Source organism: Alligator mississippiensis, chromosome 4 (genome assembly GCF_030867095.1).
Source record: "Alligator mississippiensis isolate rAllMis1 chromosome 4, rAllMis1, whole genome shotgun sequence".
NCBI classification, from domain to species: domain Eukaryota; kingdom Metazoa; phylum Chordata; order Crocodylia; family Alligatoridae; genus Alligator; species Alligator mississippiensis.
Genome location: NC_081827.1, coordinates 209,384,450 through 209,400,668, shown reverse-complemented (window position 1 = coordinate 209,400,668; position 16,219 = coordinate 209,384,450). Strand labels below are relative to the sequence as shown.

General features: G+C 41.4%; 1 long non-coding RNA gene across 3 annotated transcripts in view; it reads right to left on the bottom strand.

The window, feature by feature from the left end:
* Window positions 1–207: 207 nt before the first annotated feature.
* Window positions 208–16,219, bottom strand: part of LOC109281370 (uncharacterized) — a 59,761-nt gene continuing 43,749 nt past the window's right edge. For all 3 annotated transcript variants that reach the window (XR_009462091.1, XR_002087987.2, XR_009462090.1), the window contains 2 exons: window positions 795–1,024; window positions 208–505 (listed from right to left, as the gene is read on the bottom strand). This is a non-coding gene — a long non-coding RNA (uncharacterized LOC109281370). The remainder of the gene's footprint in view (window positions 506–794; window positions 1,025–16,219) is intronic.

Below are 16,219 nucleotides of genomic sequence, written 5' to 3'. Positions count from 1 at the left end.
CTTTTTTGTAATGGTCCTTTCATGGCTTTGGTATCATAAGATAAATGATTGGAGTACATTTTTAAAAGGAACCACATTTTTTTTAGTTGAATATTTCTCACTGAATTTAAAAAAGAAGCATTGTTACTAATACATTGGAGCTGCTTTGAAACATGTAGGGGACAGTGTTAAGTGATGGGGAGAACAAGTAATTTCAACACATGAACATTGAAATAGTTTTCTTTTATTAATATGGAAAGACAGCGAGATTTCCCACCCCACCACACAACCAACTCTTCCTTTCAGAACATGCAAAACTAGTAGTTTCCAGAAGTGACTGCATCAGGCTGTTCAGAAATCAGTATCTCATGCAAATCCACCATTCTTGGTAGGAGCCAGTCATATTCCCATCCAATGGACTGAACAGCCTCAATCTGATTTTGAACTCCTTCATTCATGTTTCTGGAAGCGTTTGTGATTTTTTTTTCTTTTTTTCTTTCAGCCAAACAGGGTATACATGCCTACTCTGTAGGAAGGGGAAGGGCAAAAGCCTGCATTAGAAAGTACAGAGACAGCTCAATGCAACTATGCATTTCATGCTATTGTCTATCCTGAACAGATGTTAGTCCAGTTTTAAGACACTAACATTAAAATATACAACCAAAGAGGTGTTAATGCCATTAGAATGCAGATTTTACTTTTCAGAAAGCTTGACTGTGGTGAAATTTTGTTAATGCATCATTTCCCCCTATTTATTTTATTTGAACATACTGACCAAGGTGCTTTGTATATGTAGTATAGCATTTTATTTGTACCTTTATGGGACAGGCATAGTTTTATTTCTTTGCTGCCCTTGGATTTTTGGTGCCGAAGTCTTGCACTGGCTCAGTCACCCTGCTTATTGCTATTATGTAGTGTTTCCATTATTTTGAATTTTTTGCAGATGAGGTACATGAGAACTGCTCTATTCAGGGTGACGTTTAGTTATTCACTCAAAGCCTCATTTACTCCTGTGGCTCTAAACCAAAGCAGCAACAGCCATCACCTGCATGAAGGAATAAACAAAGCATACCCTTAACTACACGTTGCTAGCAAATTCATAAATAAATCTGGACCAGAGAGCACAATCGAAGCTTGATGCACTTCTGTGCATTCACATTGTGTAACCATCAGGAATCAGAAGAAAATGGGATATAAAAGAAGGGAGACAAAGCAGCAGTTTAAAGACCCAAACAAAAACATACAGCAGAATAGCAACAGAACTACAGAATTAAAGAGTTTACAGGGAATAGATCAAAAGATCAAGTTAAAGGCAGACGAGGGGAAAAAAGTGGGGGGGGGGAACCCTCCTATAATGCATGAAGAAGGGTGGACTAAGATAGAAGAGAGACTGCTATAGAACTGGGGGAAACAAATGTTTTGCAAACAAAAATACAATGATAAAGTATTTCAAAGAGAAATTCACTACAAGGTTTAAAAGCATCAGAATTTTTCCCTCTGGAGAGAATATTAACCTGAAAAGGACCTAAATTTCCAAGAGTTCTTGTGTAACTTCCAGAAGTCCTTAAATTAAGACATTAATAGTTCCAAGCAAGGCTAGATAACAGTTATGGGTAATATTGGTGCATTCTACTCTTATGGCAGATATTATTTACCCAAGAAATCTTGGCCTCTTCAACTTACAAGACAAAGCTGCAGCCCTCCTAACATGGATGCAGTTCTATCAGTACAGCAATACTTGCAAAATTATGACTATTCCAGTTTGGGAAGCTAGAGAACTTGTACCAGTCTGTGGCACTATTATATATGTACACAGTTTAGGGTTTACATGCCTGTAACCAAATTGGTTAACAAAAAAAAAAGTCATACCAATTACTGAAACAATTAGACTGATATACAGAACAGAGTAGGCTTTAATAAAAGCAGAATATAGCCAAAATTACAGTCTAGGTCTAGGCAAAACTCGTATAAATTACAGTTAAGAAATCAAGATTAGCTTTCCAAATAGATTGTTATTTTGTAACAATTAACATATTTTAAGGATGTTTTACTAGACTACAAACAGAAGCAGCTAAGCAGAGTCAAATGCAATATAAAAGTGCAAATGAATGCTTATGGCATATATTACATTATTTGTTCAGCCCTGACAAGTGCTTATCTGGCTATGCTTCAGGTATGTATCATCCCTCAAACCAGACAAGCACACATCTAAAAAAAACAGGTGGCATGTCCATTTCTGTAGAGCGTGGGAGAACAGACACTGGCCTTTATTCTTTTTATTTTATAAAAGTCTAAAAAGAACCTCATCTGTGGGGGGGTTGTTTATTGTAAGCTGCTCTGAGCCTTTTGGATAAGGCAGGATATCCATCTAATACATAAATGTAATGTTTTCAAGTTGTGCAATAGTTATTCATCGTTCAAAAAACACCAGTCTTATCATCAGGACTGTCATTTACTGTTCTCACTCTCTTACAGCCAAGTCCTACACTCACTGAAAGCAACAACAAATCTTGCAGAAGATTTCTAGAAGGTAGTTCCATCACTGTACACTTAACTGATGAGTGAAGAAAACAGGCCAGACCAAAATGCTGAACCTGGCCTTTACCACTTTGCCATTACCCCTACACTTGCTTAACTTAGCACCACAGACAACAAGGTTTTTGTTAAGAAGTGCTCCAGGTTGTTGCACTTTTTGAAGGTTTTTTTGGTTTTGTTTTTTTTTTTAATACTCCAAATGCAGCATATTGATTTATAAGGCAAATACTTTTATTTTGAAGCAAAACACTTAGGGCTTCTATTGACTGGGTATTAGCAGTGCATCAGAAGACAGAATTTGTCCCTCAGGTTTTCCTCAGGCTACTCTATATCACATACTTGTATACTGTACACAGGTAAAAAGGGAGAGATAATAACGACAATAAAAAGCTGCCGCAGCTAACATAGTAAACTGAAGAGAGCTGCTCGGCAGGAAGGCTTGAGAGGTTTCTCCATTTCAGACTATCGCTCTGAGTACTCTCTAGATATAGGCTTCTTTGAGTTCCAGTGGACAGATAATGAGCGGAAATGCTGAAAGATGATTCTATATTTAATCACAGTAATGGCTCTCTCCACTCTCCCTGTTCTAGTCTCTCCAACAGTACCAGGTAGGAGAGAATGCAAAAGAGAGGAGGTGAAAAAAGAAATGAAAGCCTGCCTTTTCTACTGTCTTGTTCTTTTGTTAGCTCCTTGATCACATTTCTTCTACCAATAATACCAACTTCTGCAGCCAAAAATAATTCCATCACAAGGTCTTTACACTGTGCACTAGGACAATTTTTAGTACTTATTAAAACAAGTGTGGTTTTCAGTTATTGGTTAAAGACATTACTTTTATGCTATATTGGTTTGAGGGATGATAGTAAAAGTCTATCATCAATGTATCCTGTTTGTGTGCTACTAGTGTTGCTGCATCTTCAAGAAACCAACACTAACAACGTCAATTGTTAATTTGAGGTTTCCTGCGGTGATATCAGTAGAGTTCAAGAAGCTGCAATTGAACCTACTCAAAAACCAGACTATCATGTTTCCCCTAAAACCTCTTTTACTCTCCAGGGAAATACTGCAATATCCCTTATGGGCCAGGATACATCTCATACTGCTGAAAAAGACTCAGGTGAAAGGGTACAGCCTCCAAGCCTCTGTATTAGCCCTTTGTCATGTTCAGTTAGACTTAAGTAACCTAATGTTTAGCTCTCTGAACAATCTTAATATCTCCCTTGGAACAGAAATGTAACTTCGACAGCTTGTGCATACTTTTCTCCATATGGAAGCATATAGTTTCATCAGAATTAGGCATCAGCCTAATTCTTAATCAATCCCCCATATCAGCCCAAACTCTCAGTTGATCCCCATTATGCAAGGTGAAAATATGCTTCACAATATGAATCCACAAGAGCAATGCAGGCATTTTATAATAAATACTACTCCCTAAAATGGGTATGAAGAAATTTTTTTGTTTCTTCCTTGTTTTTAGAAAACTATGACGACTCCAAGATCTCTTTCCGAGTCCTAACAGCTAGCTCAGAACCCAGCACTGTGTACACATAATTGTGGTTATTTTTCCTCGCATGCATCACCCTGCTCTTGTTGACATTGAAGTTCAACTGTCACTTTTTTTATTAGGCTCCATCCCTGGTCTATGGAGCCATAACTCTGGAAAAGTTGTTCTTCATTCTGCCTTCCCAAAAACATGGTGCATGTCTTATTTGGGGGTGTTTTGCATTTGGGGGTGTTTGTGAGAAAATACAGTGCATCTTCTTGGGCCCAATCCCAATTTGGAGTTTTGGGGGCCACTACAATATCAATAGCTAACAGCAACGATTGTATTCCAAACATGGATCATGTTGTTAAGTTGCAGCTCCTCTTTCTGGTAGTGTCCCCCAGACTCCCAATCATTTGCCAGAAGAGAAATACCTTCTCTTGCTTTAGCAGAGGCAGCACAGTTAATTTTATCAGTTAAAAAAAAAAAAAAATCAACGTAGTCAAAACCAGACCAATTCAGAATCTCCCTCTCTAATCTATATATTGGGTGAGCTCAGAAAGTGGATTATGGGTCTTGGCTGTATTTGATGAGTACTGACACAGGGTAAGTTAACACCAGGACTTTCTCCTTTATCATAACAGATCCCTGAATCTTCAGCCATTTTCTCTCTCTCTCCCTCTGCAACACAATCCCATGCTAGTCAACTGCATGGGACAAAGGCACTGTGCATGTACCTCTCAGAGCTTGGTCCAGTCCCAGTCAAGGCCCCTGTCAGTAGATTCCAACTGATTCTCACGTGAAGCATAGCACCAGCACACCAGAGCCATACACAGAAGCTGCTATCAGTTTGCTTTGTTCTAAAGCAGAGGTTCCCAAACTGTGGTCCGCAGACCACCACTGGTCCATGAGCTTCATTCAGGTGGCCTGCAGAAAGGTGACCCAAGGCTAACGCTGACAAACGTTACACCCAACTTGCCAGAACTTTGCTAAAAAAAACCAAACAAACCAGGCACATCCATCGCATTAGAAAGGTAAGACTACTGATATTAAAATATGGAGTTGCATGCTTTGGTTTGTTAAACAAACAAAAGTTTATTAAGCGGTCCACTGAGACCCTCAGCAATTTTCAAGTGGTTCGCAAAAAAAAAAAAAAAGTTTGAGAACCACTGTTCTAAAAGAACATCTACTGTCTCTGTGCCACTGCTCTCCTTAGCCATTCTTCCTCCTTTCTAAGAAGCCTTGCTATAGAAAGTTGGTACAAGGTTTCCCATCATCTCTTGTCCAGTTTTTGCTTGCTATTCACAGTGTCAGTCATATCTTCAAAGGCAGGACCTGCTTCCTAGACACAGCTGCTGTTTTGTTTGAGAGAAAATTCACATCCTCACCATACTATGTCTGCATTTTCATATACTATGAGAACAGTTTACCTTCAAAATATGAGCTTGGTATGACTACAGGTGTGTCACAGGGTTCTCGCTATTGAGCTGAAGGTGACTTTTCTAGAGAAGTATATACACCCTACTTTTCTTTTTTCCAAGAGCAGGTTCAAAGTTGGTATATTTGACCATTACAACAGGACAATTATGGTAAAAGGAGGAAGTGTTCTGTTTATTTCTCTCAATACAGAAAGGTTCCTACTTACAGTCATGTATACTAGAGCGAGTTCCACAATCATGGAAGCTTATGAAGAATTTTAATTAGAACTGCTCGGAAAAATTTAGGTGGGAAAAAAACCAAACCCTTCTACACCCCTTCCCTCAATCCCCCAACAACAGAATTTTGAACATTTGTCTAAATTGAAAAGTATTCATGATTTTGTTGCAGTTCCACAGAACTATACCAGGTTTCCTGCCAACTATCCTGCCCTGCTCTTGAGCAGCTATGCTGGGTGGCTGGGAGCCAAGGCTCACAGGTGTTTTACAGCCTGAGTTCCCAGAGTCTAAAGCTCCAGAGCTTCCTTTCATGGGAATTTTTGTAATTCTTGGGTTTCATTCCATAGTAAACTAAAGTTTGAAGTATCAAAATCCTTTGTAAACAGTGTTCAGCAGATGAGCCCTACAGATGAGGTGTGTCCTAAACCAGGAAGAGAAGAGGAGTGTAGCCACATCCGTATGTGGGCTGTTTCACCTACCCACAGCACCATACAGACATGCCTACACTGCTCCAGAGCAGCAGAATATGTTCTGGTATACTGTAGACCAGGGGCAGGCAAAATGCAGCCTGAGGGCTGGATGTGGCCTGGCAGGCTATTGTATCTGGCCTGCAGGGCCCCTAAATATTACTTTTCTAAATTTTTTATCTGCCCCTGGCTGCCTGTCATGTGGCCCTCAATGGCTTGCCAAAACCTCTGCCCAAAATAATTGCCTACCCTTGCTGTAGATTATAACAGTAAAACTGACATGTAGGCATAGTCACAGTCCCCATTATCTAATCTTGCTCTAGCTCTAATAAATTTTATTCACATTCTCCTTTATTGTGCTGGGGCAAAGTTTGGAGCACTCTCACAACAGAAAGCTGCCAAAGTTACAGGTATAGCACTGAAAAGGAATTAGAAAGAGCTTTAAAAGAAATGTTGTGTTGAAAGGTTTACGTCAACTTTTTTTTTTTTTTTAAGAAGAGCACTTACAAACAGTGGATTCTCCACTTTTGCTAAGCAAGGGGTTTCTTACGCCTTGTTTTGAAGCTGGAGACAGGATATTGGACTAGATTGACCATTTGTCTGATATACAGTAATAATTATGTTTCTCTGTTGAAACTAGTGGTGTGATCCCAAGCTTAGTGTTTTTTTCTTCTCTAGAGCAACCAATTCTGACATCCCAAAAGACTGAGTAGATGTATTAAAAAGGCACAGAGAAGAACCTAAACATTTAAAAGCAAAGATACTATTGTCTGTAAAATTAGGGTAGAAAAAGAAAGAGAGAGAGTAAATATGCATCTGGAATTGCCATTAAACAGAACCTCTTTTCAAAATATTCTATGGAAGAACAGCCAGATTTTTAAGCAAATCCCAAAGCAGCACTCTTTCTACTTGAATTCTTACCTTTTCTCATTAGTTGTATGTACTGGTTATTAAATTATCTGTCCTCCCCTTTAGTAATATCACTCTTTACTGACAAAAGTGTTTAATGCTCTTTGAATGGGTTTTCCCCATAACCTAGTATTTCCCTCCTTTTAAAACTGTTTTGCCTTTTGCAAACTTAGAGATATGCAAGAAACAAAGAATTCTCAAATATTCCCTGTCTACTGTTGGAAGGTGCAGCATCAATGTAAAGTGCTAGTGTTGTCATAAACTGGAAAAAAAGTTTGAGAACACTGCAGTGCAGATGACAAAAGTTTTGCAAATGGATGTCAAGCTCGGAAAAAAATCCCCAATAGTACTATATAATCAGCTGAAACCGATGGTTAAAATCTTTGATTAAATACCTGGCATTGCCCACTGAGACAAAACAATGTACCAAGGTAGCTGTACCACTGGGCTATTCCAGTAGACAATAAACCACTGGAACCACAAGGATTCTGGACATGGAACCACACTGATTCCATGAGTGCACTCTGGATCAATTAGGATTCCATAGTATTAAAAACAAACAAAACAAAAAATCCCTTAACCATTGTGATCTGTTGCAGTCTGAGATCTTTGCAACAGAAAAATTGCTGTTGTTTTTATGTAGTCAAAAATGGGTGCTTTGGGTCTAAAATGGGTGAGAACCATTTCAAACAGACAATTACCATTGTCCTTTTCACATAGGAAATCTTAAAGGGAAAGCTGACTTGCACCCTAACATTTAATTTTAGTGAATGCTATTATAAACAAATGTTTGTCATGAATGTATGACTGCAAAATATCTTAAATATAAAACTGATGCATACAATATGGCATCGGGAGGGTGGGGGGGGGGGGTTGAAGCTCACTCATTGTAATATCCACTGTTTCCAGTCTGATATGATGAACTAATAACAGTTTCATTTTCCTGATGATAGGTTTAACAGTGAAGATGACCACAATGAAAATGTACACAATAAAAAAGTAATTATTTTCCTGTTTTAGAAGAATTTTTGCTTTCCAATTTCCCCAACTGAAAGGCACAGATGGACCTATATGTGTTGGCTGTAATCAAAGCCTGGTATTCTCTGCAGTCACTAAATTTGCCACAATTTTGAACCAAATTTTTCCTAGCTAACTTAGGCTTTCTTGCTTTAACAATTTTAAACAAAAATTGAAGACAATTTTAAACAGAGTGCAAGAATCCAGAAAAATAATTATGAGAGGCAGTGTAAAATTTCCTTCCCTCCGAAAAGAGTGTTAACTATCAAAATTAAACCCACAAGATTGTTGCCCCTTTAGCCTGAGTGCTTAGCCAAGATTTGTGGCCTTGCAAGTCAAAGTTCTGTTTCTATGAATACAGAAAAACAGCACTTAGATATTTCTAAGTCTAGCTCTTCAGTGGATTCTTCATTCAAAAAGCTCTCACTCCCTGCTTCCTATAAAGCCCAACCTCACAAATGTTTCTCTAGATTTCTACACAGCTTGGAAATTCCCATCATCCCCATGTTTGGGATCAAGGAACCCCTTTCAACCATAGCTCATTTCTGCTTGGGTGTCCCAGTACCAGCTTCCAGCTGCCTCACTACATCAAAGGATTTTATTATTCCACTGAATCTGAAATAAAGGTGCTTAGTGCACCCATTGGTTTTAGCCAGGTCTATGATGGTTTTTGGATCATAGATGTACTAGATCTATATCAGCACATTTCAATATAACAAAACTAAGTGCCACTATTGTTAGTCATTTTGCTGCTGATGTTTTTGCTAAAATGATCTAGCTACAGTATTCACCACAATTCTCCAATATGCCAAGAGCTCCAGATAGAACCTATCCACATGCTAAACTTCCAAGTTTCCACAATATTTTTATACAAGTTTCCAAATATGGGATTTTAGGGTTCATTGAAAAGAAAACATAACCCAGAAGTGTAGCTTGTGCAAAAACAACCATAGCTTCTCAGATCCTGCTGATTGTAGTCCTCATTTTTATGTTTAAGTCAATATATCTTTTATTTAAACATAAATGTTTAATGGCTTTGAACATCATGTATAAAATTAATTTGCAGTACAGGAACTTTGGAAGTTACTGCCACATAGTGCAAGAAGTTTTCTTGTGGTTTGTGGATCTTCTTAAATATAATACCCAATGTATTTCTCTGATGTGCTTGAAACAGAAACATCCATTTTAATCTTCTTTACAAAGTTACAAGGTTTAGCATAGCAAGTCATAATTGCAGATTTGGTGTTGAAAGTCCATTCTCTGGTACCAGTACAGGACATATCCCTATGAACCTTTTAGATTTAGGAATATCAAAACTGTTCTCTGTGGTCTAAGAAAGGGTTGAGCTAGCTTGTGTCAGGCACTAAGATAAGAATGTTAATAGGCCAATTATAACACTTTAAAACCTTCATTTGTAGACTATTACAAATCATTATTGTTTTGCAAAATTAGGTTTCCATCCTATCATTAACATATATTAGTGATGCCAATTCTGGTCTAATTGTGGATTTGAGTCAACATGCTTTAGTCAATTTTATTGACAAGCAGTGTCATCTACAATGTATTACAATTGCCCCAAAAGTTTATAGACAGTGAGCTAACAAACAATTTCTGCTGTAATTCACTATAGAAGGGCTCTGCTTTTTATTGTTATCTCATTAATTCAACAGCAGATTTGAATATTGTTAATTCAACAGCAGATTTTATCACCCACAAACATTTACTGATACTCCCAAAAAGAGAAGGAAAAAGATATTGGAGTTCCTTTCCTTAGGCCTTTTGCCAGCAGACAGCAGCCACCATAATTCAAGCACATTCGCACAATATCTCCAGACTTACATGGCTTCACTTAAACAGCTGTGCCAGGCGTGGTGCAAGGTGCAGCCTGAGAAAGCACAGATGCTGATAGAATGATACCTGCCAGTAGAAAGCATGGGTGTCTTTTCATGCTTTCAGCTGTTTTCCAGACAGCAGTAGAAACCTTCTTTCACTCCAAGAAGTGTTAATCTGCAGACAGAAAGAGTTTCTGCTGCCAGAACACAACCACACTCACAGCTCTGTGGCAGAACCATGCAGTGTAGCCCAAGGTGACCCCAGTGTTCTACTGATGTGAATGGAACTTGATTTGGCTTATTAGACTAAAGCTTGTTACTGCACAGTTACTGCAATGGGCTACTATTTGTTTTGTATTATAGACAAGCCATGTGGCTTCGGTAGACTGAGAACTGTATGCTTCAGACTTTTTGTCAAGAAGGATGGTTGTACATATTAGTTGTGATCTTTATACCATAATTAAAGATGCTGCAGGAAATCCAGATTCCACTGAAGTCTATGGTAAAACTCTTTTATATGGTGAGGATTTTACCCACAAAAGTTGCAAAGGGATCACATTTGGGGTTCCATTTAAGGCCTTTTATGGGAACAGACCAGAGTCTTTAAGTCTGTACTGAATTTGCCTCAATTCATCTCTAACTATATTCAAAATATCTAAGATGGATTTGTTCTGCAATTGTATGTCACTTAAGCACAATACATTTCCAGTTTATGGCTAGACAGTAGGGCTGTTCGAAGCTCCGGTCGCCAATCTCGATTCGGCGGAGATTTGGCCCAATTTGGCAACTGAATCTCTGGATCTGAATTGAATCAAGAGACTCTTTAATCTCTCCAAATCAAAATCAGTACTCTCCGAATCGATTCAGAGAGATTTGATGATTTGGACACAGCTCACACATAGACACAGCTTTACATGTTTTTTCTATGTACCTCAAGGTACCAGGGTGGCTCATGAATGATGAGATGGTGGAGCGGATGAAGCATCCAACAGGAACACGGGGGAAGTCCCCAGCGTGCTTAGCCGCAGACCCAGAAGTGGACCAGAAGCATTTCTGGTCCACTTTCAGGTCCGCTGGGGAGTGCGCAGGGGGCCCACAGTGGCCAATCACCGAGCTGGGGAGGTGCAGGGGAGGGAGTCCTCCGTGCACTCGGGAGCAGACCTGGACATGGACTGGAGTTACTACCAGTCCACTTACGGGTTCACCACTAAGCACGTGGGCCCCCCCACTGCGCTGCCGTGGGATGCTCCATCTGCCCCACCATCGCAGTGTTCATGAGCCATGCTTGGTACCTTGAGGTATGTAGAAAAACATTTAACGCTGTGTCTATGGCTGAATTGCTGATTCTCTGAATCAGCATTGAAATCTTCAGACTTGGATTCGGCCAAATCGAGTTGGGACAGTGATCTGAATCAACTAATCAAACCACTGTCCCCGATTCAGGCCAAATCCAAATTGAATGCAGCCTGTTTCAGACACCCCTACTAGACTTTATGGTAATATCAAAACCCCAACAAAAATGGTTTATAAACTGGCTCATAAGCTGTTTTCTATAGATAATAGTTTCTTTCACCAATGAAACAAAAAGGCCAACTTTTCTATAAGCTAATCTCTTCACTCTTGAATATCATACAGCAATGAGCAGTTTGTACTTAAGATAGAAACAAGTAAATATTAGCCAAGATTAAATTACTGAAATTTAACAGAAATTTTCCTTTAACGGAAGTAACATCATGAAAAGAAGCAACAATTTTTGAACCAGGAACAAGGAAACTAGTTTTGCCCTGTTTCAACCTTCCTGGATTTTGAAGTTAGATTTGGGAGTAGACTGAGGCTCACAAACAATTTAGAGGTAAAAAAAAGGACAGAGATTAAGAGTGCATTAACTGCCCTGCAGTAAGTGCCCATATAAACACTTTTGCCTTGTACTCAATGAAAGCTAATCTGTGTTAGTTTACTCCTCACTTGCCATGGGATAAGGACATGTACATAGACGACTGCCCCAGAGCAGCTGATGTGCTAAAGTGACCTGCATATAAAGGGACTTGTTTGTGTGGCCATGCCCTTAAGAATTACTAGATTTACATTCCAGTTTGAAGAGACTGAGAAAGGGGCAGAAGAAATGGGACAGGGAAAAATCAGAATATGCTGTGGATAAATATTCTGTATCTTCTATTTTTCTCATACAAAAAAGGTATTTTAAGAAAGAAGAGAAAGTGGAAGAGTTAAAAAGAGGCTGAAGAGGGTTGTAACAGGAAGCCAGAGGGCTCCTGTTACTTTAAGAGAAGGCAGCAGTCCAAGATGGCTGAGTGGGTCTGCAGTGGGAGGAGCTGAGGCTGGCTTGTGTGTGTGGCTGGGGAGCCACCTGACAGGAAGAAGGGTAGGGCTTCAAGGCATATAAACCCAGTGCCTAAGCCAAACCAAGCACTCTGGCCCAGCAGGGAGAAGACCTCCTGGGCAGGATGGCTGCAGAAAGGTGCTGACAGGCACCCAGTCTGTCCCAGGTGCTGCAGGTATAGAGCTAAACATGACTTATAGCCGTGAGGAAGTTAGTGACTCAGTGAATCGGGGGGAGGGGGGTTGTTTGTTTTGTTTTTGTTACATAGCCTGCAGGTTTGCACTTATGTTCTGATTAAGTAGAAGAGGACTGGGTAGTGGCTGGAGGGGAAGACAGGAGGACACACAGGGGTAGCGTTACCATATGTCTGGGTTTTCCTAGACATGTTCTCTTTTTTTGGCCCCCTGTCCTCATGTCCAGGTGAGTTTTTAAAATGCGAGCAAATGTCTAGGTTAGTGCTCTTCCTCTTCTTTCCTAGGCACTAGCAGCTTGGGTCTGCTTGGGGTTGGGAGTGGCGGGCAATGTGATTGGCTAAGTGAGGGGCACCAGCAGGGCTGGAGGGGCAGGAATGAGGGGCAGGGCACAGGAAATATCACTGCCCTCCCAATCATATACCCCCTTCCCACCCACTATACAGAGGTATCTGGGAGGCATTCCAGAATTTCAGCCCTGTCAGGAGCAGGCTTCAGGTGAGAGGGTCAGGACCTGATCCCCAACAGAGGAAGGGACAGGATCCAGCCAAAGGCCCAAGTAAAGTGAGATGGGCCCGGGGTCAGACAAGAATGAGACTCAGAAGCTGGACCAGAAGAAGTGGGTGTAGGCTGGTAGTCTATAGGAAGAGTAAACAATGGACTAAAGCCAAGAGGGCTAGATCCTGTACAGGCTGATGGATCTAGACTAGGGGCAAGCAAAATACTGCTTGTAGGCCAGATCCAGCCCACCAGACAATTTCATCTGCCCTGCAGGTGCTCACCAATTAATTGTGCCCCACCCAGCTTGCATGCCTTGCTCCCACCCTTCTGCATGGAAGGGCCTAACCCAGCCAGCATGCACAGCTTCTGGGTGGGGCGGCTACTGCCACTGCTGCAGCCACTAGGGGATCTACTCAACCTTCCCAGCCTCCAGTGGCTCCTCCTCCCACCTGTGCTGCAGCATTTGCTCTGGGAAGCAGGTAGGAAAGTGGTAGGGGTCTGTGTTGGGGGGAGGAAGGGACCTGCAGCTGGGACTGAGTACGAGGCTGGGTCTGGTGGGTGTGCGGAGCCCGAGCTTGAGCCTGCACCCAAGGGGGTGGTGGAAGTGCGGAGCTTGGGTGGACAGGGTGTGGGCTGTGAGGGAAGGTGGGGGGACCCCCACACACACTTTCCCCCCTTAGTGCACAGCCCCCACTGCTGGCAGCAGTAGAGGTGGTCCAGCAATACAGGCAGGCCAGCCTGGCTCCACTTCTTGCCTCCATGTGCTGCTGGAGCTTCATGCCACCAGTCAACAGTGCCTGTGAGGTGGGGTGGGGGGGTCTCCCTAATACCTCACAAGCTCCACACACCTACACCCTGTCCCCTACAACCCCCCCATATGTACTGACACCCTGCAACATACCCTACACCGCACCACATACACTGCTACACCCCTCACAACTCTCCCACACGCCGTCCAACACACAATACAAGAATAAGACTATTTTTGAGCTATTATGCAAGCATCTCTATATAGACTATGCAAATACAAATCTTGGCAAGAATAATTTTTTAATTAAAATCAAGATATGTTATAGTAGATGTTTGACTTTAGTATAGGACTTGGTTTCTTTCTGGTTTCAAGATGGCAATCCCTCCCCTCCCAAAAGGAGTACTTCCAGGGGAATGGCGAGGGGCTTCCACTGGCAAAGGTCAGAAGTTAAGGGCACCTGTTAAGGGGCAGAGCTACCTTTGCAGTCCTCAACAGTTCACCAAAACTCATTAAGTGGTCCTTCAGCCAAATTGCCCAACCCTGATCTAGAATAACACCTGCGAGGCATGGGCATGACTGTAGGAAAAGAAGAATACACAAATAGACCTTAAGGTGACTGATGTCCTGGGGCCCTGCGTAGGACATTGAAAGACAGGACTGGGGTCAGTTGAGTATAGGAAGGACTCACTGGCCAAGGCAGGCTAGGGCTCACTTCGGGACTGTGGGGCAGCCTCTCTTCAACAGAAAAATAATTCCATTGAGGCATGGCTGGTGAGAAGAAAAGGAACAGTACCCTGGGGAGTAAGTGAGGCAGAAACTACAAGGCCACTGAAGGGGCATCATGGCTATCCCTGGAACATGGTTCTGGTACAGGGGCAGAGGGTGGGGAGAAGAAAAATCAGGATGGAGTTAGAAAGATTCCTATGAAAAAATAAAAATATTACATATGTGATAGGCATTTAAGCTGTGTGCTTGTGGCAGAGGTAAAGGAGGTCATAATCCCTCAAGCAACACAAGCTTTCTGATAGTAGAAAGAAAAGAAAAAAATTGAAAAATGAACTCTTTTGGAGGAGGATGGGAAAAGAGGGGCCAAGGCAGGGATAAGGATAGGGGAAGAACTTTAGAACTACTTACACAGCAATTTGCTCAGCATTGCACTACCCCATTCATAAGCAAGTCACTATCCAGTGAATTTTAAGTCCAGTGTTCAGTGCCCAGATTCTGCATACAGTATATAGGGCATGGGGGAAACAAATGAACGAACAAACAGTTTGGTGCAGGGGTGGGCAAAATGTGGTCTGCAGGCTGGATGCAGCCTGCCAGGCCATTCTATCTGTCCTGCAGGGCCCCTAAAAACTATAGAAAAAATAATATACATCTGCCCCGGCTACCTGTTATATGGCCCTTGATGGCTTGCCAAAACTCATTAAGTGGCCCTCTCTCCAGAATAATTGCCCACCCCTGGCTTGGTGTGTAAGGAATGGGTTTTTGGAAGACAGTTAAGTGAGGACCTCTGTAAATTAGAAAGGAGTGACATGCTGACTACAAAGAGAAGTGGGGTGGCTATTGTGGGCTCTAGTGCCACCTATGAGCTCCTGTTTCAGGAGAGCTGAAGGGAGACCACCAGATATTAAACATGCTCTGAGGAAGTCCAAGAGATCAAGTCCCACCACTAAAAACAGCTGGGTCCCTGTTTGGTTTAAAAATAAATAAATACATAAATAAATAATTTTTTAAATCTCATTTCGGGAGCTTTGATAGTTCAGCTTTGTGTTACTGGCAGCTCATTGCCATTGCTTCAGCAGCTTGGAAAATGCCAACCAGTCAAAATGTAGGTGTCATAGCTTTAAAAATGTCAGTAACACCTTATGGTGAACTTCCATGCCCAAGTACCTCCAAGAAGGCCAACCTCCCTTACTCAAGGGAGAGAAGTCTAACAATGTTCAACAAGTGAATGGGGCCCAGGAACTTGAAGACGGACATAGGATTTGAGGACCATGTCAGTTCAGGTGATCCAACCCAAAATACCTTGTTTGGAAAACAAACAAACAAAAACACCCCACAACCCCCCCACAAAAAAAAAACAAACCAAAAAAAACACAACAACTCTCTTCCCCCCCCACCATGAAGATGGGAAGTGACAACAATTCATTCCCCTTCAAGAGCCAGATTCTATCCTTCTTCCCTAGGGTGCAGGGAACCCAGTTATCAAGGCAATAATTTATATTTCCTTACACCAGCACTAGTGAAACTGGCTTCTTAAGTTAAAAAAAAAAAAAAAAAAAAAAGGCCAGTAGGTTCAGGCTTTAATTAGTAGTGGAAGCAAGGTGCCTGTTGTGACTGGAGTGGAGACCTCTTTAAAGTAGTAGTTAATTGGCCTAAACAACATGCTCAGCAACAAGGAAGCCAAGTTGTTTTGGTTTTATAGCTGCCAAAATTGCTAGTGTGCGTAAGGTGCTTTCCCACTAGGTTTAGCTAGGTCATATCAGTGGAGAAGATCACTCAAAAATATAGACAACACCACAAAAACAGCATTCCTTTTCATTTTGTGTTGTGCTTAT